Source organism: Oryctolagus cuniculus, chromosome 8 (genome assembly GCF_964237555.1).
Source record: "Oryctolagus cuniculus chromosome 8, mOryCun1.1, whole genome shotgun sequence".
In the NCBI taxonomy this organism is placed as follows: Eukaryota; Metazoa; Chordata; class Mammalia; order Lagomorpha; family Leporidae; genus Oryctolagus; species Oryctolagus cuniculus.
This window is the reverse complement of record NC_091439.1, coordinates 98420250-98446722: the sequence shown is the minus strand read 5'-3', so window position 1 is coordinate 98446722 and position 26473 is coordinate 98420250. Positions and strand designations below refer to the sequence as shown.

Here is a 26473-nt window from a genome sequence, read left to right as displayed (position 1 = left end):
TGAAAAACAGCTGGCTGGAATTCAATCTGGCTTCCAGCAAATACAAAACATCCAATAGAATATGCCCTTAATCTTTGTATATCCTTGCAAGAACAAAAATAGAAAAGTTAAAAATTAACTGATGTTATACATTTTGAGTGAAGGAATTACAGGAACTCTATTTTCTCAGATCAATTTCTAACCCCTTGCCTATATCATTATTTTCTACAAGATATTAAAACTCAGAAAAATAACACTAAAAACCATTTTTGATTTCTCACTAAGAACAGAGATTTATATTTGAGTGCCTCATTAATGTAACAACACCTTGCCAACTGAAGCATATAGCACTGTCCACTGGATCAGGAATGTATAATACCATACACCAATGAATTACTTTCAGTACACAGTGATTTACTGCAGCTATTGAGCACCAAAACTGTCACTGCATGGGACTCTACTTGCTGCCCTCGAATCCCTTCATTCCAATTACTGTTTCTCTGCTTTGAAATAACAGGAAGCACTAAGAAAAAAAGTATTTAATTCCTTATTGGGATTAAACAGCAAAGCAGTTAACTGTATCTGTCATATGGAAGGTGAGTGGACCAGATTACATAGTTCAACATAAATAATCACAGGCTGGCGCCGTGGCTCACTAGGCTAATCCTCCGCCTTGCAGCGCTGGCACACCAGGTTCTAGTCCCAGTCGGGGCTCCGGATTCTGTCACGGTTGCCCCTCTTCCAGGCCAGCTCTCTGCTGTGGCCCAGGAGTGAAGTGGAGGATGGCCCAAGTGCTTGGGTCCTGCACCCCATGGGAGAGCAGGAGAAGCACCTGGCTCCTGCCTTCGGATCAGCGCGGTGCGCCGGCTGCAGTGCACTGGCCGAGGTGGCCATTGGAGGGTGAACCAACGGCAAAGGAGACCTTTCTCTCTGTCTCTCTCTCTCACTGTCCACTCTGCCTGTCAAATAAATAAATAAATAAATAATCACTTCTCATCATAGAGAAAGAAGTCTTGAAATTATAATTCTGTTTCAGTTGTGTCATATGGCAGCCCTCCAAATGGCTTGGGCTTTTGCAAACAAATTGATCTACAGGATTTTTCAAAAATATGCTTTCAAACGAGAATTTTGGAGAAATTTTCATACTGCTTTGTGTAAAACTATAAATTCTATGATTGCAATAAGGATTGGCTTTCATCACAGTAAGGCATTGGATTGTATTATAATGCAAAACAACCATTCTTTGTGAATATGTCTTTATGTTATCTTTATGTTGTATTATCCAACAAAATTTGGATGTACATATAGTGCATCAATCATGATAACAGCTTATTTCATAATTAATGGGCATCTCACTTTATGGTGTTAAGTCTGGGGCATGGATTCATTGGATCTTATGTGTCCACCATGTTTAGCACTTTTCTTAAGTATTCATCACCATCTTCTGCATGAAGGCAATGAATAAATAAGAAAGCAGTACATGTAGAGGGCATGTACATTTTTAAAAGACTTCAACACATTCCATCAGATAGAATACATCATGTGGCCCAGGTAGATACAAACAGCATCCAGAAGTCCCTTACACCCTGAAAAGACAATTTTTTCTCAACTACCATTCTGCATGACATCAAGAAGACAACACGTGTTCATTTTCAATTTTAAGGAAGGAGCAATTGTGAAGTGTTTATACCATTGCTATACAGTGATGCCCAACATAGTGCAAGAAAACTTATTTTTCCTTATTTCATCAGAAAAGTGCCCTGTACAGAAACAAAAGTATTCTCTTAACAATATTGGAGATACAAAACCAGTATCTGTGAGTTTTTTATGAATTCTCTGCCAGGTTATTAAAACCATAGAGTCTCTCATCTTTCTACTCTTTCAAGGAATCCCTAAGATACAGAAAATGGTTGTAGATTATGAAGATACTTAAATATCAGAAATATACCACTTGGCACATACAGTGCATAATAAAGGATCATGCTGCAAATGGAAATGAATTTCTGGACAACCTCAGACCTGAAAAACCTATTTGCACATCCACTGAAAAAAAATATCTTTCTACGTGGAATCTCAGAGTGTGAACTTTTTTAGAAACAGGGTCTTTACAGATATTATCAGTTAATTTCACACGCGATCACACTCTACTAGGTGGCCCATAAATCCAGCATCTCTAATAGAGAATCCAGAAGAACAGATACCCACAAAGAAAGTCATATGAAATCACACACAGGAAAGGCCATTCGAGGATAAAGACATTAGAGATGCCACCATAAGGCAAGGGGAGCCCAGGATTTCCTGCAACCCCAAGGCATGGGACAGACTCCTCCTCAGAGCCTTCAGAAAGAATGCACCTGCTAGCTTCTTGCTCTAAACTTTTTAAAAATTATTTTTTTATGTATTTGAGAGGCAGAGACATGGAGGGTGTGTATCAACTTTAGGCTCTGGCCTTGAGCCACATGACAGAACAAATATCTGAGTTTATTTATTTATTTATTTTTAGATTTAAAAAAACAATATTTATTAGAGTCTAAGACCTTCAGCCAGAGCAGCATAGAGGGGGGCTTCCAAGAGAGGAAAAAACAATTTTAGTGAAGAAACTCAATCAAGGTAAGGACAAACTCAACAAAAGACCTGATTTACAATCCTTTATCCTGTCTGGCTTGCACAGGATAGAACAAAAACCATCTGGAAGGGTGGGGTGGGTAACTTGTTTTCACAATAAACTGTGAGCTCAGGAGGGTGAAATCACTACTCCCTTGCTATTCCCATGCTAAATTTGGAGATTCCTAAGGTAGAATGGGTGGATGTTTTGATCTTGCTAAAGGTAAACTTTTGGTGGGAAGCAAGTACTCTACACCCCGAATTTCCACTGGGACTACACTGTGCCTATTAACCCATCTGACTCCTCACATAACCCCCTAAAGAAGAATGGACTCTAACAACTGTTAGGGGGACTAGGTGATGTTCACTCTGGCTGCTTCATGCTGAAAAGGGGTGTGGTTGGGAATAGCAGTCATGATAGGGTCCAGCAGGAGGCAGCTTCTCCAGGGGGACACAGTGCCCTTCGACTCCAGGGCAGTTTAGTTTCCAGTGACCCAACTCCTGGCTGGCAGAGCTGCCAGGGCTCTTTATAAGGTGAGTTCCGCAGACGCTCTGGCTTTCCACATCCAAAATCGATGCAGTGGGCTGGTCTGTTGGGTCTCCTTGATGGCAGATCACTGCGTAAACAGCCATGAATTGGCCTGCCACCTATCTTTACATTGTTTCTGCTGCCTAGCTTCCTCTTCCTCCTGGTTTTTGTTAAAGCAGACCAGAGGAAGAGGATGCAAGTCAAGGGGCAGCTCCGTCCCTAATCTTTGGTCGCCTAAACTAGAAATCCATAGTCACAGACATGTTCTGATAGTGGTTTTCTCTGAGGTAGACAACGCGCATGAGGAAAGCTATGTCCTCACTTTAAAACTTTCTCTCCATTTGGTCTGAAAGGGAGGTCTTTGCCTGTTACTGTGCCCATGGCAAAGTAAATCTAGCCATGAAATCATAATTTAAACTCTCATTTTGGTTCTGCTGTTATTATAGAAAAGTGTCAGCCATCCATTTCATATGGTCTAAAGATTAAATTGTATGTATCTGTTGTTTTAAGTTACCCATTGTATGGTGATTTGTTATTGCAACACCAGTAAGCTAGTAACCATGAACATCCCATCATTACAAAACAGACATTCCTCAGTCGACTATCTTCACCCTTTCGTGGGAATTAGTTTCCTTTTCTGAGTGCCAGCCTGTAATACCATCACTTCTTACTGAAAGGAACGGCCGAGAGCCAAGAGCCGCCATAAGAATGGCCTTAATAAAACAGTCCTGGGAAATGGGGAGTAAACTAAGTTCACAGAGAAGGCAGATAGCTACTACCCAGAGATAAGGGCTACTACCCAGAGATAAGGGCGACAGAACATCCTGGTACACACCTAAGCCCCCTCCCCTGTGCTTGTTCAAGCTTAACAAAGAAACCGCGAGGCACGTAGGGCACGTAGCCACCCCTTTCTGTTCTTCAAGGACCCCCTCCCCATATCCAAGCTTAGACATGTAGGGCACGTAGCCCCCTGTTTCTCCTCCTCCTCGACGACCTCCTCCCCTTGTAGTTGTCCAATAAACTTACGCCACCCTATAGTATGTTAATTTTGTGGTTTTGCCCTTTAAAAACTGTGTAAAATGATTGTTCAGGGCTCCTCTCTGCCCCCGCTGCTTGCGGCAGCAAGTAGAGGGCCCATTTGCGCAAATGAAATAAAACTGCCTCCTGCCTTTTGCATCGTCTGGTCTGGAGTCTGTGTTTCTGGGGTCGTCACAAAAGGACACCGCTTTTGGGGTCCTACATTACCTTCTGGAGACCATAAACTAGAAAGTAGCTGCTCTTGATGCACCTAAAGCAAGAAAACTCTCCCTTTTGAAAAAAATAAAAATAAGTAAAAATAAAAAAAAACCACCCAGAGGCCAAATTACTTTATTCCTTCCTCTTTCCCCACAATTTTCTCTCTGTCGTTTCACTTGTCTGTGCAAGAGAATAATTTTCTACCCACGTCAGATAACACAAATGCCATTTTCATCCTGAAGTAGGTAGGCATACAGGTTAAAATTGATTAGATTTGTGAGCTGGAAGACCACGCCTTCACCACACCCCCGTGTGACCTCATGCCCCTACCTGGCCTCACCTGGGTGCCCACTAGCCAATCAGGTTAATTAACCACTCCCCTTTGGAAGTGAGTTAAAAGCCTGGGACGTGGTGTGTCTGGCCCTTCTCTCCCTTTCCCTGGTCTCTTGCCAGGAGAGGGTTTGCTGTAGCCCTGCGCCTCCAGACCACGTGGCTTTCGAGCCACCCACCCTATCTTCCTGGCCTAGATGCTCCTCCATGTGGCTGGTTCCGGGTGCTTGGTATGAACCCAGATTAACTGCTCTTAGATAAAGCTCTCACTCTCCTATGCATCTTTCACACTAAATAAAAGCCTAAAATGTACCATGCTGCCTCATTTATTTATGCTGGTATTTAGAATTCTTCTCTAAATATTAGGCAAGAACCCTCTCGGGCTTATTAATATTGGGGATTTATTAATATGCATATGGTGATATCATATGGTACCCCAAATACTGGTAACATATGTGACATCCCAGGTGGCACTTTTGGGGAATTTTAAGGGCCACATTTTTGCACAGATTTTAGGAGGTCATTCCCAATATCAATCCCATTCACTCCTCCAAGCCTCCTTGGTTTTGTGCAGCACACTTCTGATAAGAAATTCATTGTTGGCAAAAGTAACTGAGAATCTTTCAGGGAGATTTAACAACAGATAGAAAGATTCTTTCAGCTCTTTCTTTTTTCCTTCAATATTCTAATGTTGGTTACTTTTTGATGGTCAACAAAAAATTCCAGCCCTATAAAGCTCATTGTCCACCTACATATCAGGGCACCTTTCAGGGAACACAGCCTCTACTTTCCATTGCTTTTGATTAGGCCAATGAATTAAAATGTCTTCTGTGGTATTCTACTGCCTCTCTTGGGGAGCACCTAAAATAAATAGCATGGATTTACTTGACACTGTAATAGAATAATTTGGTTTTTAGCATGCCTTTTCAGAAAAAAAAAATGTTGGTTTAATGTACCCAAGGTTAAAACTAATATAAATAGTAGAATGTATGTGAATCAAAGCATTTTGTACACAATGGGACTTTACAGATCATTTTACTTGATAACTTCTTTGCACTATTCCTAATGGTTTGTTCCACCTCTAATCAAACTGGGGAGAGACTCAATGGCACTCTGAGTATAAGACAGACATTGGCATTGTCTATATTAAACGAAGATAGGAGTAACACAAGTTATAACAATCCATGTTTGCTTACTTTCAGAAAAGATACTTGCAATTTCTCCTGAAGTTGCTTACTCCACATATCCTTGAGCATAAATAGCTGGTGATCAATGAACTATAGGAAAGGTGCTACGTACACTTTACTAATACATAGAACTCTTCCCGAGAGTCTGACGTGAGCACCACCACTGTACTAACTCCTTCGACCTTTAGCAACATCATCTCAAGGAAAATGCCCGTGAAGGATCAGGAGTCACCTTCCACACTGGCTAATCTAGATATCTGACTTTTTCCTTTCAATCTTTTAATGCCTGCCACAAAGAGTATTTTGGAAAATCTCTCAGTTCCCATCATGAACACTACTTCCCTATAAAATGAGATATTTGGTGATTACAGCTTTGCAATCATGTGTGGAGGAATCTCTTCTCTATTAAAGAAAAAAAACTTTCATTTATTACCAACTTCATAAAACACATACTTTATTTTATAATCACAAGAACTAAGCCCTTTGAAGTGGGATGTCAATTACCTAGAGTGTATTGTTAAGACCTTCTTCAGACCTCTAATTATCAGTATTTAATGCTATATACTTCTGGAGGGATGATAATTTACATGGAAATCCAGGCTTTCTACAATTAACTTAATCATAATTGATTTTTTGGTAACCTTAAAAGAATGGAATTATTCAGATGTACTCTCAGGAGTTGACAGTGCTTCAGATTATTAAAAGAAAGTGATTTATCTCCTATTTATAGCAGAGGGGGGAAAGGGAAAATCATATTAAATATATAAATTTTTTTTACTTAGCAAGAAAACTACAGATTAAAAAATATTTAAATTTCTGTGGAATTATGTGAACTCCATCATTATATATATAAACTCTAAAAAACACTTTGCAGGCTATTCAGATGAATGTCATGAGAAATATAATCATGAAATGTTGAAATAATGAATCATTTGTAATAAAAAGCAAACAGAAGCTTAAGGAATATTAGTTCTTATTCAAAAAAGTATATTCTAGTTCTCCATTCTGCTTTAAGAGGAAAATATTTGAGGTTTATTTCCTTACATATATAATTTATATCATGGTTAAGTAACATAAGGAGAAATATGAGAAGAAATCCATGCACACATTTTCATAGTATGCACTTTTCCATGAACTTTTAAAATATTATTAATTTATTTGAAAGGCACAGAGACGGGCAGATAAAGTAAAGGAGAATTGCCATCTACCAGATCACTCCCCAGATGCCTGCATCAGGACTGAGCTAGCCCAAGGCTGGGAGCTTGGGATTCAATCAGTGTCTCCCACATGAAGGGCAGGAACACAGTAACTTGAACCATCACTGAATCCCACCAGGGTCTGCATTAGCAGGGAGCAGAAGTCAGGAGCTGGAGCCAGAAACTGAACCCCAGTATTCCAATACGGAATGTGAGCTTCTTAACTAGTAGGCTAAACACCCACCCTGTTTTAGGAACTTCCTGAAGACTCCCTCATATCTGCGGATTTCAAAAACTTTTATTTCCATTTTCCATGAACTTTCTGAAGTGTCCTTGTAGATAACTCTGCAGGTTAAAATCAAGTGAGAATCTTTGAAATAATCAAGAAATAGTTTTCAGCTTAAATAAAAATTATACCGCTATGAGTTATTTCTGAAAATTGATTAAATAATAATTCTTTTTAAGAGTCAAACCACATTTCAAGAAGAAACTTCCAAGAAGTATTCCTGGTTATAAACCTTCTTTTGAGGAACCTCAGTATTTCAAAACTCCACACGATTTCATGCATTAAAGCAACTAGGTGGCATGTTTTTCTAGGAGATTTTTGTAGAGATCTATATTTGATTCTGTCATGTGTTATTCTTATATTCTGAAGCTGACAATCCCTGAGTTCCATGTGCTTTATTAACAGAATGAAGTTAATAATATCTGTAAAGGGGTGCGGCCAAAGGAGGTGACAAAGTATAGAAACTCCTTGATGCTCTATATCTAAAACTCACAGGAGCTACACAGTATATTTATAAAAGGAAGAAACTGAAGAATATGAGTACTTAAGGAAGGAAGGGCAAAAGCAGAAGGGACAGGGAAGGCGAGAGCGAAGGAGACCCACTAGCAGAAGGAATGTCATACAAAAGATAGCAAATGCCACTGAGATAAAGGGAAAGAAGTTAACAAAGGAATCTGTGTATGTGAGGGGAGGTATTTTGGCGTTAAAGATTTTGTTGGAAAATAAATTGTGGATAATGTGTCTATAGGAAAATCACTGATGAGATGCTCAATGTCTGAAGTCTCTAGTTCCAACTAAGTGAGCATTTTTATAATGATAATGTGATAAATGTATAATAACTATGGGTTGGAATGGCATGCTTTAAAATAGATGCACGATGAGAAACAAGAAAAGCAAACGTGTTGCTGGGGAGGGTGTTTGGCCCAGTGGTTAAGGCACATCTGGTGATACCTGCATCCCATATCAGAGTTCAGGTTCAGGTTCTCAGCTCCATTTCTATTCCAGCTTCTTGCTAATGCACATCCCAGAGGAAGCCCTGATTGCTCAGGAGGTTGGATGCTAGCCACAGCGTGGGAGGTTTGAATTGACCTTCAGGCTCTTTGAGTCAGTCTGGCCTAGCCCTGGGGATGTAAGTATTTGGAGAAAGAACCAATAAATGGAATACCTTTCTCTGTCTTTGTCTGTCTACATTTCAAGTAAATTAAAATAAATAAAATAACAAGAACAAGAACAAGAACAATTTAAGGGCAAAAATGCTGTCTAGAAAGATGGGCCACGGCTAATCCTCCGCCTTGTGGCGCCGGCACACCGGGTTCTAGTCCTGGTCGAGGCGCTGGAGTCTGTCCCGGTTGCCCCTCTTCCAGGCCAGCTCTCTGCTGTGGCCTGGGAAGGCAGTGGAGGATGGCCCAAGTGCTTGGGCCCTGCACCCCATGGGAGACCAGGAGGAAGCACCTGGCTGCTAGCGTTGGATCAGCGCGGTGAGCCGGCCACAGTGCGCCGGCCGCAGTGGCCACTGGGGGTGAACCAACGGCAAAGGAAGACCTTTCTCTCTGTCTCTCTCTCTCACTGTCCACTCTGCCTGTCAAAAAAAAAAAAAAAAAAAAAAAAAAAAGAAAGAAAGAAAAAGAAAAAGGAAAAAAGAAAGATGTGCCACAACTTTCCTGGATTATTCCTATGTTCACAGCATCTATCATATTGTAAGATCTATCACATTTGGAAGATCTCAATTAATATATAATGAGTGGATGGTGAAACTCACTAATTTATTCTATTTGACAAGTTGGTGATACCACAGTGTTGGTTCTAGTTGAACTCGCTCGGGGACCATCAATATGAGGATACTTCAAAAAGTGTGTGGGGAAAATAGAATTAAAAGATTATTTTGGTGCAAAAAATTTCATAATACACATTTCTATGAACTTTTTGAGGAATAAAAACTTTTATTTTGTGAATATTTAGCTTCAGCATGAACTTATCTTTTAATTCCATTTTCCATACTTTTTAAAGTAAGCTTATATCTAAAGTGATAACAAATACTGCCAAGAAAAAAAAATGTCCCATTTCAGGATAGGTAAAATAATATCTGAAAGAAACATTGAATAAGAATTTTAAGTAACCATGCAAACAGAATGCCCCCAAAGGAGGCTAATTGCATGGTTCTGTGTTGTAAATAAAAGGAAAAGTTTGTTAGTTTTTAAAATCTCTGCCTTAAAACCAAACTTGAACTTCCTAAGACTGCTGATAAAGTATGCTCAGACTAGTAAAGTCATTTGTTAAATAAGAGACGTTTAAACCAATATAGGGGCTTCTATTAATAACATAAATAATCAAAGTAAAATCTGTCAAAAATATAATATTTCAGGCCAAAGGTATGCCATAATGAGTCTTACAGCATAATAAATTTGGTGATGTGATAAGGAAGAATTTTAAATTAAAACACTGGCAGCATACAAACCAATAATATGATTGCACATGACATGGAATTTTCTGGAATCCTGGAATCATTCTGAAGTTCCTTCTACATTTTTCATGGTGTTCACAGCTCATACATATCATTCAGATCCATCAGTGTTTACTGTATAGCCGCAGTTCACATGACACTAAAGTAGACATTTGGGCCACAGAACTAGGAATCCGGCAACCATCTCGCGTTGTCAGTCTTAGCTATGTGACATTTTGCATGGGAATGGAGGTGTAACATTATTTGAAGTCAGCCTTTCCTACTATTCTCAGGGTGTATTTCCTAATGTCAATTGACATCTTCCTGCTCCAAGCAGTACTTCTGAAATGCTGGACTACTCAGCAACATGTCTTTAATTTTTTTTTCCTTTGGCTTTGATCCATGTGGCCAAGAGGCACTCATTCAAACATTTAGATTTCTTTGCTTTCTGTAAGAAATATGATAGTTGTTTTAATGACCTTAGGAGTCATTACTACTAGGTGATGATGTGTTACCATATTACAATGAATTATAGCATGATAACATAAAAGAATAGGAAGTCTTAGTAACTGCTTCAACAGAAAATAATCATGTATACTTTTGCAACAAAAACAATCTGTGTAGGTTTTTTCAAATCATATCGAAATTTAATCTCTTACCTTCCAATGAGAAGATACTCATATTTTAAATCTACATGTTTTAATTGTTTCACAGAAAAAAATAGAATTAGAAGATAGTTTTTAATTGTGGAAATGGTAGCTTTGCAATGTTGTTTTTAAAAATTAATATGACTTTTGGCAATTTGTGCAATCTGTCAGCTAAAAATTTAAATTAGCCATCACAACCAGAATAAATTGGCCTCAGATCTTTTACTTTTAGTGACTTTGGTAAGGATTGGTATGCCTTGTGGTGGTATTTAATTAACTGCAGAGAAACCCAAGTGAAATGTGAAGGCTCAGCTCAATCCACTATTACTTTAAACCAGAGTATCACTTATTAATTGTGAAACCCTGAAAACAAATTCTTCTTCTGAGGCCATTTAATAGCTTCAATAATGCAACCTCTATATAATTTAAAGTTATACTTAAGCAATAAAATTTTCCATAGGCCATTATTGATATCTGAGTGTCAAAATATGGCACTCAAAATAGCTTATCATTAGACTTATATTTCTTTTCTTCTATGAAACACACTGATATTGTTCATCTTAAAATGATCTCTCATAGGGAAATTTGTCTTCAGTGTTACAACAGAAATTCAATTAAATGAAAGATGTATGGAAACCTTTTTTATCCATTTATTTTAGACAGAGGGAGAGAGCGAGTGAGATAAAACAGAGAAAGAGAAAACTCCCATTCACTGGTACACTCCCCAAATGCCCACAGCAGGGTTGCAGTGGGGCTGGAGCCAGGAATGCAATTCCAGTCTCCTATATGAGTGGCAGAAACTAAAGTCCTTGAGCCATCATTGCTGCTTCCTGGGGCCTGCATTAGCAATAAGATGGAATCAGTAGCTGCAGCCAGGGAGTGAACACAGGAACTCGTATGTTGGACACAGGGTAAGGATGCCTTAAACACTAGTATGTACGACCTGTCTGGGAACTGTATTTTAATCAGTTTTTTTCTGTTAGGAAATAGATAAACGTTGGTAGGAAAAGTTAAATTTAATTATTTAATTTAAATAACTCTCCTATTCAGATTCTGTTTTACTGCCTAATTTCTACATTTTTATTGCGATAAAGCAAAATAATTGTGACATATGTCATAAAGGTCCAGAATCTGACAAATACTGACTGAAGTCCTGGCTCAGCTACTTCTTTGCTGGCAGACAATTTATTCAGTCTCTAAAGCCTATTTCTGTACTGCAACTCTGGTTCCAACGAAGTCGGGTTTATTTCCCCAAGTAAGCCTTTGCCCTCTCTCCGCATTGCTCTTCAGTATACCCTTGGAATAACCAAAATATTTTTCTGAACAGTGAACATGAGAAAGATCACTTGTACTCTTGGTTTAGCTCTGTCTTTTCTCTTGAGAGCAAGCTGACTATAAGGAGCACAGCTGCTACCTTCCCTCCACATCAAGTATACAGAGAAGTTCCCCGGCCTGTCTGCAACTGAGGATGAAGTCTCCCTAATTTTAGAGTTTTCTATTAACAAGTCTTCTTGGCTAAAAGACCTAAAGCCACAGGCTGAAACCTAGTCCTATCAATACCATGCTTACATGTGAGCTCTTCAGAATTTCATGGAAAATATGTTACGAAAAAAAACTATTCGTAAGTTTCAAAATATTTTACAGCAAAACAAACTTATTTCTTTGTTCCAGTTTGCATGAACATTTTGAAGTGCTCAAAATGTTGGCCATTATCTTCATTTTTTACTTTATTTCTCCACTTATGGACCAACAGATGAAAGGGGAGTGCTATTGATTGGCACTCTTCAAGATCTTACTATCTACCATTTTGTTGGTTGATCAACTACTACTCACCAGCCTTTATCATAGATGCTTACTGGAGTTTTGTTTTATCCTCTCATTCATCCTAGCCTTAAAGAGGACCTAAATGAAAGATCTCTGCGAGTGAGATCCCAGTGGAAAGAACGGGCCATCAAAGAAGGAGGTACCTTTCTCTGAAGGGAGGAGAGAACTTCCACTTTGACTATGGCCTTGTCAAAATAAGATCAAAGACGGCGAGCTCAGGGGGCCTCCATGGCCTTGGCAACTCATGACTAGAGCCTGGGGAGATTGCTGACGCCTTAAACAAGAGTGTCAATTTGTTAAGTCAACAACGGGAGCCACTGTGCACTTACTCCTCATGTAGGATCTCTGTCCTTAATGTGTAGTTCAATGTGAATTAATGATATGACTAGTGCTCAAACAGTATTTTGCACTTTGTGTTCTGTGCGGGTGCAAACTGATGAAATCTTTACTTAATATATACTAAATTGATCTTCTGTATATAAAGATAATTGAAAATGAATCTTGATGTGAATGGAATGGGAGAGGGAGCAGGAGATGGGAGGGGTGTGAGTGGGAGGGAAATTATTGGGGGGGGGGCATTGTAATCCATAAACTGTACTTTGGAAATTTATATCTACTAAATAAAAGTTTTAAAAAATGAAGAAATAAGGTTTACCAAAGGTGAAATAAGTTTACCAGGTTACCCAAGGCAATTAAGTTAATAAAAGCAAGAGGTAGATTTGACTTGGGTTTGTTTTGACTCAAAACTTCACTCTATGCATCACATCATGTGGCATTTCATAATACAAGGAAGTCTTAGAGCTCTGTATTAATTTTCTGATGCTGTGTAACAAATTACCATAAAAGTCATGATACAAAACACACTACCTATTTATTAATTCAGAGTTCTTTAAGGTAGAGGTATGGGTAGGCTGAGACAAGTTCTATCTTCAGAGTATCACAAGGTGAAAATCAAGGTATTAATTAGCTGGGATGAGTGCTTTTCTGGAAGAGGCTTTGGGAAAGAATTCAGAAGTTCATAGTTGTGCAGAATTCAGTTATCTCTCACTCTAGGACTGAAGGACTGAAGTCTCCATCTCTCTCTCTCTCTTTTTTTTTTTTTTTTTTTTTTTTGCTTTCAGCCAGAGACTGCTTGCACATTTTACAGTCTACTCATATTCCTTGTCATGTGGTTCGATCTGTCCAGGAATTATGTCCTTCTGTTTCCAACCTATCTTCCAATTTTTCTACTTAATAGAAAAATTCTCTTCTTTAAAGACCTACAGTGATTGATTAGATCAGATTTGATTGCAACCCCCACAGATATTCCAAGATAATCTCCCAATATTTTAGGGTCATTTGATTAAGAACATTAATTATGTCTACAGAATCCTTTTTCCCATGCACCCTCACATAGTCAAGGGTGTGATAAATCAGCATATCTAAAGGCTGGGAGAATCAGGAAGGAAGAACTATTTGAGAAAAAGGAGTGATATTCTTAAAATTCCTTCCATCAGAGTAGTGGGCATATAATGATTAAGATGCTTGCAACCGACGTTGGAATGCCTGGGTTTGTTTCCAACCACACTTTCTGATTCCAGCTTCCTGCCAGTGAAGACCCTGGGAGACAGCAGATGATGGCTCAGGTAATTGGGTCCTTTAACCCAAGTGGGAGATATGGACTGCATTCCTGCTTCAGGTCTCAGCATAGCCCCATCAGTTTCAGGCATCTGGATAGTGAACCAGTGGATAAAAGTGTCCTCTTTCCCTCTCTCACTCCATTACTCTGCTATAAGAAATGATGTATTAGCTTTCTAATGCTGTCATAACCGATGACTATGAGGTTAGTGCCTTAAAATACATAAATGCATTACTTGGTAGATTAGAAGTCTGATATGGGCCTCACTGGAAAAATCCTGAAGGCATGAGGGAGGATCCATTTCCTGCCTTTTCCAGACTCTAAGGACCTCCATGTTGCTTGGCTGTAGCTTTTCTCCTCCATATTGAAAGCTGGAGAAAGTACATTTCTTTCATCACTAAAGTCACATTGTAACTCTTTCTGACCACAACTAAAAAAGGTTCTCTGACTTGAAGACAGGCCATTAAGACTGACTCTACCTATTTAGTCCAGGATATTCTTTTGACCTCAAGGTCCCTAATCTTACCGCAAATTCCATTTTCTGATATAAATTATAAATGTCAGTTAACATATTCACAGGTTCTGAAATAGGATTCACAAAAATGATAGTGCATATAAATTGTAGTCCATGATATTGAGTCATAAATGCTTTCAATATTTATTACGAATTTCTTAAATTTTTCAGTATTAATGCAAAAATGTTCATATTTAGATTTAAGTAGTGGAAACAATTTCTTAATTAAAGTACCTATTTGTCAAATATCATTGCTTATATGCTCATACTCTCCCACCTAAGACCGACTCTCTTTAATCTCAGAATTTGAGAGTTTCAAGTCATTTCCCTCACTGTAGTTTTGAGGTCTGTCATGACCAAAATCTGAAATTTGAATTAGTCATTCAAGGTATTCCTCTAAGCATCTTGACTGCCTATTACATTATTCACAGTAATTCTGAAAATTCTCCTTTCCATGTCTCAATAGTACATTCAAGAATCAAGCAGTGAGTTACCACAGAGCATGCCGGCACCAGAAATTATTTTTGACACTGAAACCCCACAGACTTTCTCACAAACTCACATTGATGATAAAGAGCTCATAGCCAGTCAAAAGTGAAATAAAGCATTGCACTGGTCATGCTTTCCTTGGCTGCAGAAATCAGAGCACACGTCGAAGTTACAGCCCCACCTGGTTCTCACCCTTCTTCAAGTTGTGCTTTCCCTAAATTCAAGTTAAACACATTCCACATTAAAATGTTCTATCGCCCTGCCATTTTCATTAATTAACTTCCTGTGCTGAACTTTCCTGACTCTTACATTGTATACAGTCATCCCTTGGTGTCCAAGAGGATTGGTTCCAGGAATGCCTGTCTTGACTGCCATAGATACCAAAATCCACAGACGCTCAAGTCCTTTTATAAAATGGTATAGTATTTGCATATAACCTATGCACATCTTTCTGTATCCTTTAACTCACCACTAAATAACATATATGATACAATGCAAATGCTATGCAAACAATTATTATATTGTATTATTTAAATAATGAAAAGAAAAAAGAAGTCTATACACATTCAATACAGACACAAAATTTTTAAAATGCATTTGATGTAATTTTGGTAGAATGCTTGAATGTAGAACCTGTAAAAACATAGGACTGACTATATGTTCCTCCTCTAATGTACTATCTCAGCCACTAATCTCAGATTCTTTATACCTTTTAGTGAGTTTTCAATTTTTTGATTAACTAACTGAAAACCCATTCATGTAAAAGCTATGGATAATTCATGTGATGTTAACTATTCAAATTCTAATTTGCAATGATGGTAGCCCATCCTAAAGCAAAACTCTAAGGATTTAATGGAATCATTGTAAAATACTGAATCATTTCTTTCCAATTTTGAGTATACCAAGCATCTTAAGTCTACACACGCTCTTAGTCTCAGCATTGGGTTATTTTGAGAAAAAGCAGCTTAACACAATTTATATGTGCTTCTTGTATTAAATAAGGGAGTGATAATCAGGCTTAAAAATAATGATTTGTTTTGCTCATTAACTGAATGAATGTGGAAAATGATTCATCAGTTCATAAATTTGTCATAATGCTGTCTTTGCTGTCAGCCAGCAGTAAGATCCAGATTAACAGAGTCATAGCAGGAGACTCAAAAGATTATAGAAAATTGCTGTTAAAAATGACAACATTGTAAGTTTGTTATTCTTTGGCAAAACAATGCAGTCAGCCAATTGCTGAATTCTCAGCACGCTGCTCACCTCTTCTTGAATTATAATCCATTTGTAGAAACATGATGTGTTTTGTTCTACATGGACAAGACAGAAGGTTTACCAGCTTGAACTGGTTTTTCTCTGAAAAACTGTCCGGCACCCCACTGATGCTAAATGTGTCATTAACCTTCTACCTGGAGTGTTTATTACCTTAACTTAGACAATATTCACAAATGCCCTTATCAACATAATGAGGTCAAGGCAGCAATCAATGTCTGCTGTGTTGTCTCCTCTTTCTTGAATGTGTAACTGCTTTTTAAATCAAAATCTATCATGTAGGTTAAAAAGAAAGAGCACTAAAAAGCTTCAGTGTACCAAAAGATCAGTGCTTGTCTCTGTCTCTCTCTCACTCTCTCTCTCTCTCAAAGAAAAAAAAAAGGATGCAAAAAGTTGAGTGACCATGTAATTTATCATCCAAGGACACCTTTTTAGAATGAAACATGGTACTATTAACAGTTACATTCAAACAGCTCCACAAACAGGGACTCTCCTGGGCAAACTGGGATATATGGTTACCCTATGTGAAAAGAACATCAAAGACAAGATTCTCTGCTTTGCAGTTTGACATCCTTTAGAAGTTTTAAATCAGGCTTTCAGTTAAAACTTTGATCCTGATGGGTTTCCTGAAAGTTACTTAAGCAGCCCACATTGGTATACACTTTTAAAAATTTTATAAGTCTCAATCTGACTACAATGAAAAAAACAATCAAAGTAAATAACTTAGAAGGATAAATTTTCCTTTTAAATTTACCATCAACTATTTCTTGGAGATCCTTTGCTTGGGTTTGCAAAGGAATCCTCCAAAATGAGGAATATTTCCTTATTATATATCCATGCCAGCCGACTGAGTAAGATGGCATCTTTTACCACTTAGGTCTCTCCACTGATTCATTCTGGAAGCAGAATGTCTGAATCACAGCTATTTTTAAAAGGAAGCTGTTTAAAAGCCATTGTCTGTGCTATGTATCTTCTTTTGGGTGTTGGCTGCATGGAGGCTATATGAGGATATTTCAGAAAGTTCATGGACAAATGGAATGAAAAGATGTTTATTCTGTTGCCAAATTTTTGAAATCCATGGATTTTTTTTTTTTTTTGACAGGCAGAGTTAGACAGTGAGAGAGAGAGAGAGACAGAAAGCTCTTCCTTTTCCATTGGTTCACCCTCCAATGGCCGCCGCAGCCAGCGCGCTGCGGCCGGCGCACCGCGCTGATCCAAAGCCAGGAGCCAGGTGCTTCTCCTGGTCTCCCATAGGGTGCAGGGCCCAAGCACTTGGGCCATCCTCCACTGCACTCCCGGGCCACAGCAGAGAGCTGGCCTGGAAGAGGGGCAACCGGGACAGAATCTGGTGCCCCGACCGGGACTAGAACCTGGTGTGCCAGCACCGCAAGGCAAAGGATTAGCCTAGTGAGCCGCGGTGCCGGCCACCATGGATAGCTTTTTAAAACTTGAGTAATGTGTGGTATCTGTACATTCTTACTGAGATTCATTGTAATACCTCAACATTACAGCTTTCGGGATAATGGATATTTTTGAAGATCTCTCATACAGTTTGTCAAAACTTTTCAAACTGTACAATTAACATTTGTGCCTAGTTATACAGAGCTATGTTTATTTAAAATCTTCTGTTGACCTGCAAGGACTTGCAGTAGTTAATTATTAACAAATATTTTGTGGATCTGTGTCTTTTAGTATTTGTATCAGAATTTATTTGAGTCACTAGGGATAAATTAGTAAGGCCTGGGAGTCAAAGACTTTGCTGCAAGGAAAAAAATGGGCTTCTAGTGGGATAAAAGGGGAAAAATACAAAAAAAAAAATCACAAGTAAATAAGATACTTCCATATAGTAATTAATCCTGTGAAGTTTTCCCAAAGAACTGACATTTGAACAAAGAACTTAATGAAGGGGAAAGGAGTTTTCCTCATTTCTAGTTTTTTTTAACCTCTTATTTGAAACTAATAGTATGATTTTATGGACTAGTTTATTTCCCTAACCCACAGAATCAGAAATTCATCAGGCACAAGTACAAATGGTTTCAGGATGCTTGCATTCTGAGTTAAACCTATTTTGTTGTAATAGTCTTTCCATTCTAGGAAAATGATAATACCATATTTCCATCATTGTAAAATGCCAATGTTTAAATGCCCATGCGTATTACAGATGTTCAGTTTGAAACATCAATATGTTATTAACTTGCTAATGACATCTACATAGATGTAATATGACAGTATTTGTTGGATGACTGAATGAAAAGCCATGGCAGGAGAAAATGTGTGTTTCTGGAAGGGCTTGCCCTTTGGGCGGGTTTGTTTACTAATGTGGGTAGCAATGATTCTCTGCACATGAAAGTAGAGCAAATTGTTTTATGGAATTATCCATCTCAGCAGTGATGATAAATAATTTTCATTGCAAATGTTCCACAAAGTTTGCCAGTGTCGTTTTATTTTCTGTTTAGGTTTCACCATTTGAGCCTGCCAAAACTACTTAGTGCTTGACAGGATCCTGTTTGTGATAGGCCAATACAAATTTGATGATCCATCCAAATATACAGAGATGTTGCTTTAATGGTGTCATCATTATTGGAGCTGTCCTTTACACAGAAATTCTTAGCCACAATAGTAAATGACAGATGTGTTAATTAAGAGGCTGAGGCAAAGCCAAGGTTGATGTTCTAATAAACAGGTCATTAACTTTGGTAATGACCAATTTGAGGAGATGATTGTTATTATAAACTGTATTCCATGAGTTATGAGAGCAACAGATTAACTTTGAAGTGCATCCAATGGTAAGCCTATAATAGGAAATACCCTAAAACAATGAGTATTTCTCATATGTCATTTTGCCCATTTACCACTTTTCATGTTTTCAGATAGGGTTTCATATAAAGCAACATTTATTAAATGCTTAATTAAATTCAAAGGAATAAATGGCCTTTCCTTTGAGAGTCAAATGAATAGCCTTGTCAAAGGTAATTTTAAGATCCTTCCTAACAAAAACTTCCTATCATCTTAGCTTTCCAGAGTCTACAAGTGATATTGAAATGGAAGATATACAGAGGAGTTCAGAATCATATCTTAAATGCATTGCAAAGAAACTTAGGGGTACATAGTCCTCTCTTTGAACTAATGTAAAAATTCCCTATACAGTATCTATTGTAGATTGTCCTTTACACACTTTCTCCCTGAGCCTCATTTGCTTCCTCATAAAAGGATCCTTTCTATCTGGAACAGTTCTTCATATACTATAATTATTTTTCTGACAACTAATTTCTATAGAAGAAGTGAACAATCTTTATTTCATTAAACATAAATTTAAAAATCTGGAAATATTTTCATGCCCTTTCTAAATCCTCCCTTTTCTAATATGCTAGGCAATATTTTGAAATTTGCAGCTAATTCTCATATGCTATGGCTTACAGAGCTTTGACTGTAGCAACTCCCTTTTGCTACCTAGAATAATAACCCTTCTCAACCTTGTTGTTCCTTACCTCTTTCCACTACAGAAACTAGAAAAGGTGAATATCCATCTTCCCACCAAACGTTACAAATTGAAGGGATCATTCCCAGTAACAGTGGGCAACAAGATACAAGGAAAAGTCAACTAAGAGCATTTATGAGTTATATGATTCCTTAAAACAAGCTCGGTGGTACTCTATCTCCTGTTCTTCCCTTCGTGTATATGCACTGTATACTTGTAATTGAAAATGCTATTTTACCTGAAAAAGGATATAGTTCCAATATGCAAAGCATGACACACTGGAAAGGCAGAAAATCCTAGTTTTTTTTTTTTTTTTTTTTTTTTTTTTTTTTTTTTTAATACCATGGAGTGGATATCCCAGTTAAATAAAAACTGAAAATTTCACTATTTGTAAGAAAAACAGATCCTTAGGTATTGAGTTTTGGTCCATTTCATGGAGGTTATAGGAACTGAGTTGTTTTGTCTCTTGGCACTCCTTCTTGGCTTCTCTCTGATTTTTCATTCACACACAAATTGCCCTGTGTCATATGCCACAAAGCATTACCATGAAACCAGGGGTGGATTGGCCTTTCTACATGGGTATAATACCCTGCCATCTCCCTTGCCACATGTTTAAATCTCACAATGACATTCTCAAGTGGAACCTACCGTGTTCTTTTTTTTAATTTTATTTATTTATTTATTTTTTATTTGACAGGTAGAGCCATAGACAGTGAGAGAGAGATAGGTCTTCCTTCCATTGGTTCACTCCCCAAATGGCTGCTACGGCTGGCACACCACGCCAATCTGAAGCCAGGAGCCAGGTGCCAGGTGCTTCCTCCAGGTTTCCCATGTGGATGCAGGGGCCCAAGCACCTGGGCCATCCTCCACTGCACTCCTGGGCCACAGAAGAGAGCTGGACTGGAAGAGGAGCAACTGGGTCTAGAAAACCTGGCGCCCATATGGGATGCCAGCACCACAGGCAGAGGATTAATCAAGTGAGCCACGGTGCCGGCCCCTCCTACCGTGTTCTAATCTATACCACTTTTATGCACTGTGAATCACCCACTGGTAGATCCCAGACTTTCAGATCCACTAAACCACCATAGGTATCACATGGTAACAGGAGACTCAGAAAGATATAGGAGAGGAGAACAGGATGTGAGTCTCATGTTGCTGGGAGTTCCTTTCAAAATGGCATTCCCCTGGCTGGCGCCATGAGACAGAACATTAAAGGTGAGTCATTAGCTACCCTTACTTAAAGGCATGAATTGCAAGGCCATTGCAGAAAAAAAACTGTTAATATGTGAAGAGTGGAGACTTCTTGAAAAGTTGCTTGGGGGCCATACTATAGATCTGTCTATTATTGTTAAAATGAGAAAAATAAGGCATGAAGAGATTAAATGACTTTTTTTTAAGAACACAATGTTACTTAAAGGCAGGTGCTGGATTAGAACACTGGCCTCCTCACTCCAAACTCAATGTTTTAAATAACCATAATTCTTTAAGATTTGGTGAATAATTTTATTGTTTTTTTTTTCATTTAATTTGGTTAGCTTAGTATTTTTTTTACTTAATTTTCATTTTATGTGAAACATAGAGATAGGGAGAGAGAGAGATTTCTTCTACTGGTTCATTCACTCTTCAAATGCCCATAACAAGCGGGGCTGGGCTAAGCCAAAGACAGAAGCCCAGAACTCAATCTTGTTCTCTCACATGAGTAGCAGAGATCCAAGCAGTGAGTTATCATCTATTACTTACAAGGATGTACATTAGCAGAAAACTGGAATCAGAAGCAAATCCAGGACTTGAACCAGGAATAAGAGATGAGGGTGTACCAAGCAGAGTCTTAAACACTGAACCAAAATGCCTGTCTTTGGTTGATTTTTTTTTCTTTCCCCTCCACAGTGAAAGAAAAATTATAAATAATTAAATTGGCCCCCAAATTCATAAAAATGTAAATGGCTTTCCTATATGATAATTCTAACGATTTAGAGCAAATAAAAAGATATGTTCAAGTGTTATTTATTAATTCACAAAAACAGACTAAAGTCACAAGTCACATGGCTGCTTATCACACATATTGATAAAAGCTACTCTTTTACACATATTTCTTTCTATTTATAAAAATTTTCTGACTTTCAAATGGTAAAACTTTACACAATGTAACAATTATTCCAAATAGTATGGTTGATAGCATCATGATTCAAAAAAAATTTTTAAAAAAAAGAACTTGTGCCCATTTCTAATTATAGACATGGACCAAAAAGAATAATCACTGATCTGAATAAGAGTGTGGTAAATCATGGAGTGCAACTACTCATGAGTACAATTATATTTTTTTTCAAGTTCAGTGTATTTTTTTTAACTTTTATTTAATGAATATAAATTTCCAAAGTACGATTTATGGATTACAATGGCTTCCCCCACATACCGTCCCTCCCACCCACTACCCTCCCCTTTCCCACTCCCTCTCCCCTTCCATTCACATCAAGATTCATTTTCGATTATCTTAATATACAGAAGATCAGCTTAGTATACATTAAGTAAGGATTTCAACAGTTTGCTCTCACACAGAAACATAAAGTGAAAAATAATAGATGATTTTTTTTTAAATGATGATGAAATCAGATCAGACCTATTGTCATGTTTAATCCCAGTGAGAGTCAAGTTGGGAGTTGATAATTTCTTTTTTTTTTTTTACAGAGGATCAGTTTAGTATACATTAAGTAAAGATTTCAACAGTTTGCACCCCCATAAAAACACAAAGTGAAATATATTGTTTGAGTACTCGTTATAGCATTAAATCTCAATACACAGCACATTAAGGACAATTATATTTATTATTGTCTACTGAACAGTGCATGGCAAGAACCATATGAAAATCTTTACATTAATGAAACTAATTCTCACAAATAGTTAAATTTGAGGCCCTTGAAGAAGGGCACGTGAGAAATGCCATACAACTCAGAATTGGTAGAGACAGGATTTAAATAAAATCACACTTTGTAAAAATGAGATAAGTGTATCCCTCAAATTCCTACAACACAGTGTCATCATTGACTCAAATAAATGTATTTTAATGTAAAACATTTCAAATTAGTCAATCTCAATGCTGCCATCAGAGCTGTGTTTCTAATGTGTTTCAGATCTAGTAAAATGACAGATGAAAATAGATGCTGATAACAAATGGGATAGCAGAATGTTGGCAACAAAATTAGAATCATTCTTCCAAGATACTTAGAAATGCAGACTTTGTTTTATTTTCAAACAGTGTTATATGTGATTCAATTAAAGTGACCTGTTTTCTTGAAGTCACCACGGCACATATAAAACATAGCAGCAAAAATTCTGAATTTAACAGGATGTTTTTTTATTTTCCTTGTTTTTTTCCATATCTTTGCAACTTCAGACCAGTTTTCAGAATGAAACCAGTCCACCAATCAACCAGTTGCTTTCTTGACACTATTCCAAAATATTACTGTGAACAACTATTAAGTTAAATTGTCCATTTTAGTAAAATTGGCTGAATATTTTGTTTTATCAAATGTGTGTATCTATGTGAAATTTGTCAGTACCACTGGAAACATATTCCAAGTTTGAAGGATGTTCTTTTGGAGGATATGGAAAACATGAAAAATCAAATAGAACCTCAACTCTTCAACCTAAGACTGACATTCTATAAGACAGAAAAAATCCATATGAATATTCACAGTTACATAAAATATAATCATTTCTGAATGTGTGGTACTACATGCAACAGAAATTGAAAAGACTAATTCTGTTTGATGTAGGATACCAGATTTGACATTTTTTATATTAAAAAAACTGCCTAATTCAATAACACTTTGGCTGCCCTTGAATAACAGTGAAGACTTTCATAGGAAGAGCTGGACAGATAACATTTTATGAAATACAGAGTGAGAAAAAAATGAAGGATCAACAGGCAAATCCATGGTGAGAGAAGCAGACGAACGAAAGATAAAGTTCGAAAATAAATTAGTAAAAAACAAGAAGCACTAATTTGTAAGAGAATGTGATTATTGTAACTGTGACATAGTTTTTTTCTTTTATTATTTAGTAGATCAACTGAAGAACACAATACATTTTGCAAATAATCCAAGTGAGAGGTAGTCAGAGGTGAGCCTCAGGGATAGCAGAAGAAACATGGACTCAGTATTGTATGCACATGTGTGTATTCATGTAAGTAGCGATCAAACAGCAGTTGAGCAGGTGATCTGGGATGAGGTAGGACATGGTAGACACCAAGGGAAGAGTTAGCAACAATACTGATCAGTTGTCTGTTGGTTTCTTTAGCTGGTGGTTCCATTAATAACAGTAAGCTGATAAACATCAATGACTCCTGTATGAGTACCGAGAAACAGTCCTCTTTCCAACTTACATATTCAATGCATCCTAGCAGTGATGTCAAACAAGCAACAGGAAATACAAGTCTAGATTTCAGAGAGATTACTGCCAACTACACATATTTGTACTTGGAGCCATTGTCATAGAGGAGAAACTTGGAATGCTGATATTGGATAAAACTGTAAACCCTTCACATTGACAGAAAAATGGGAAGAAATCATTTCACATCATACTTGCATTAGGGAGGAAGAAGCTGTGCTTTCAACGAAGGAGAAAAAGTTGTCTACAAATGCAAGGAACATAAAAAAATGATGAAATAAAAGATGAAAATGCACCACCAAGTCCCAGCTCACTAGAGGTGAGTGGGGGTCTCAGCCCCTACCTAATCTAAGGAGAACTGAATAGGTAGGGACTGATTGTGGGACAGATGGCTAAGACATGTAGGAAACCAAATTCAGCTGAGAAATAATACTACATAAAGTTCTTAGAAAACCAGGCATGGACTAAAGGGGCAATAAGGTATCGTTTTATTTTTTAATATAATAAATAATAGAATAAATTCCATTATTTTCTAAAATACCAAAAATTAAAATGAGATTTGTAAAATAAATAAATAAATAAAAAGTACAATGAATTAATCCACAGAGAAAAAGTACTTAAATTCTTATCTTATCCCAGCCTTGGATACCATTCTGTCTTTCTTTTGCATGTATAAGCCCTAAATTGCTTTGGTTGTTCTGAAAGATTTTCTTTTTGCTCTTTCTTTCCACCCTCTGGTGGTGCCCCATCTCTTTGCCACCATCATGTATTACCATTATTGCTCCTTGTCAGGTTATACATGATCCCTGCAGAGGGCTCAAACATTCTGAATATTAATTTCTCTGCATTTTAACTGTGATTTATCTGTCTCCAGACCCCACTCCAAATACTGTCCAATCTGTCAACCCCTTTCTCTACACCTCTCGGATGCTCACTTCTATGGGGGATCACTCCATCCATATCCTTTGACTTTAACTTAAGCATTTCTTCTATCTCTTCTATTTCCCTAAAATCTTTACAGGGAAACTCTCTTCCCCTCCAAAGAGTGACTGTTTATACCAAATTGCCTCAACTCATGTACTGGGCAAGGGTCTGATAAAATCATTAATACTTCATATTCATTCACTATCATCACTAAAACATCTTATCTCCTGAATAATATCCTTTCCCAGTTCTCTTTAACTCTATAATAATTTATTTCCATCTTCTAGCCTCTGACCAGCAATCTTTATTTTTAATATTTAAAATGGTAGGCCTTTAGTACAGCGGTTAAGATGCTACCTGTGACACCTGCATCCCATACTCCAGTGCACAGGTGTAAGTCCTGGCTTGGCTTCTGACTGCAGCTTCCTGCTAATGCATGCTCTGGGAGGCAGCAGGTGACGTCCCCAGTACTTGAGTCCTTGTCACCTATGGGAAACCCAGATTGAGTTTCAAGATGCAGTGGGCATTTGGAGAGTGAGTCAGTAGATGGAAGATATTCTCTTTCTCTCTCTCTCTCTCCATTTTGAATAAAATAATAAATTAAAAAATTTAAAGTAATCTTCATAGAATGACAATCAGGAAGTGGAGAAAAGGAAATGATAAAGTTAAAGGAATACAAATTTTCCAAACACAGACCCAAACATATTTTTTTTTGCAAGGAAGAAGGAATTGAACATGGATAAAGTGTCTTGCAGGTGCCCAGAGTGTCCAACTATGTTCTGATAGGAGCTAGCACAAAATTTTCATGAATTTGGAATTGTCATTCAGTTCATATACATTCTACTTATTGTGTATGCAAGCAATTTTATTAATAAACCCTAACAAAATGCTTATTTTAATCTTCTGACTTATGTACCTCAATGCATTCTGCAACTAGACACCAACTACTACTATTCCTCCCCATCCCTAGTTCTCTGCTATTATTCTTAGTGATTTCTCCATGGATATTAAACCCCCAGCAGTCTGACACCTTCCAACATTCTCCAGCCTCATCTTTCTAACTAAATGTCACAATAAAAGTGATAAGGAAATAATCACTAATAAATTGAATGGATGGCAGGTTTACTATGTGTCAGAATTTCTGCACAATGCTCCACATTCTTCTTTCATCAGGCGTTAAAAAATCTCTCTGAGACAGTGCTATCATTAGCCTATTTGAACTGAGAGACCTAGAACAAGAGAGGGAGATGAAAGAAAATGACAGGATCCCAGCAGAGAAGAGTCATGGACAGGGCTTCACTCCCACTTCTTTCCCTGTTTACTGGCCTAAATATTAAATTACAGTGTCCCTCAGTAGAGTTCTTTTAGTTTTTAGAAAAGGGATTCTCAACTAAGTATCATGTTTTCCTTATCAATGGAATACACCAAACCAAAACATCATGCTGTCCACTCCATTATATAAGAGGAAATTATCCTTAAAGAAAGATGACTGATACTTACTATTCTTACCATTGCTACTTATTATTATAATAAA

The 26473-nt window shown here is 37.5% G+C and overlaps 1 long non-coding RNA gene across 7 annotated transcripts in view; it reads right to left on the bottom strand.

The window, feature by feature from the left end:
- Positions 1-26473, bottom strand: part of LOC103350790 (uncharacterized) — a 772648-nt gene that overhangs the window by 168748 nt on the left and 577427 nt on the right. For 2 of the 7 annotated variants that reach the window (XR_011378428.1, XR_011378430.1), the window contains one exon: positions 22034-25425. The exons of 3 other annotated variants lie outside the window; for them this stretch is intronic. This is a non-coding gene — a long non-coding RNA (uncharacterized lncRNA). Of the gene's footprint in view, positions 1-89; positions 10236-22033; positions 25426-26473 lie in introns of those variants that run through there. 2 more of the 7 variants (XR_011378434.1, XR_011378439.1) reach the window with 2 other exon arrangements.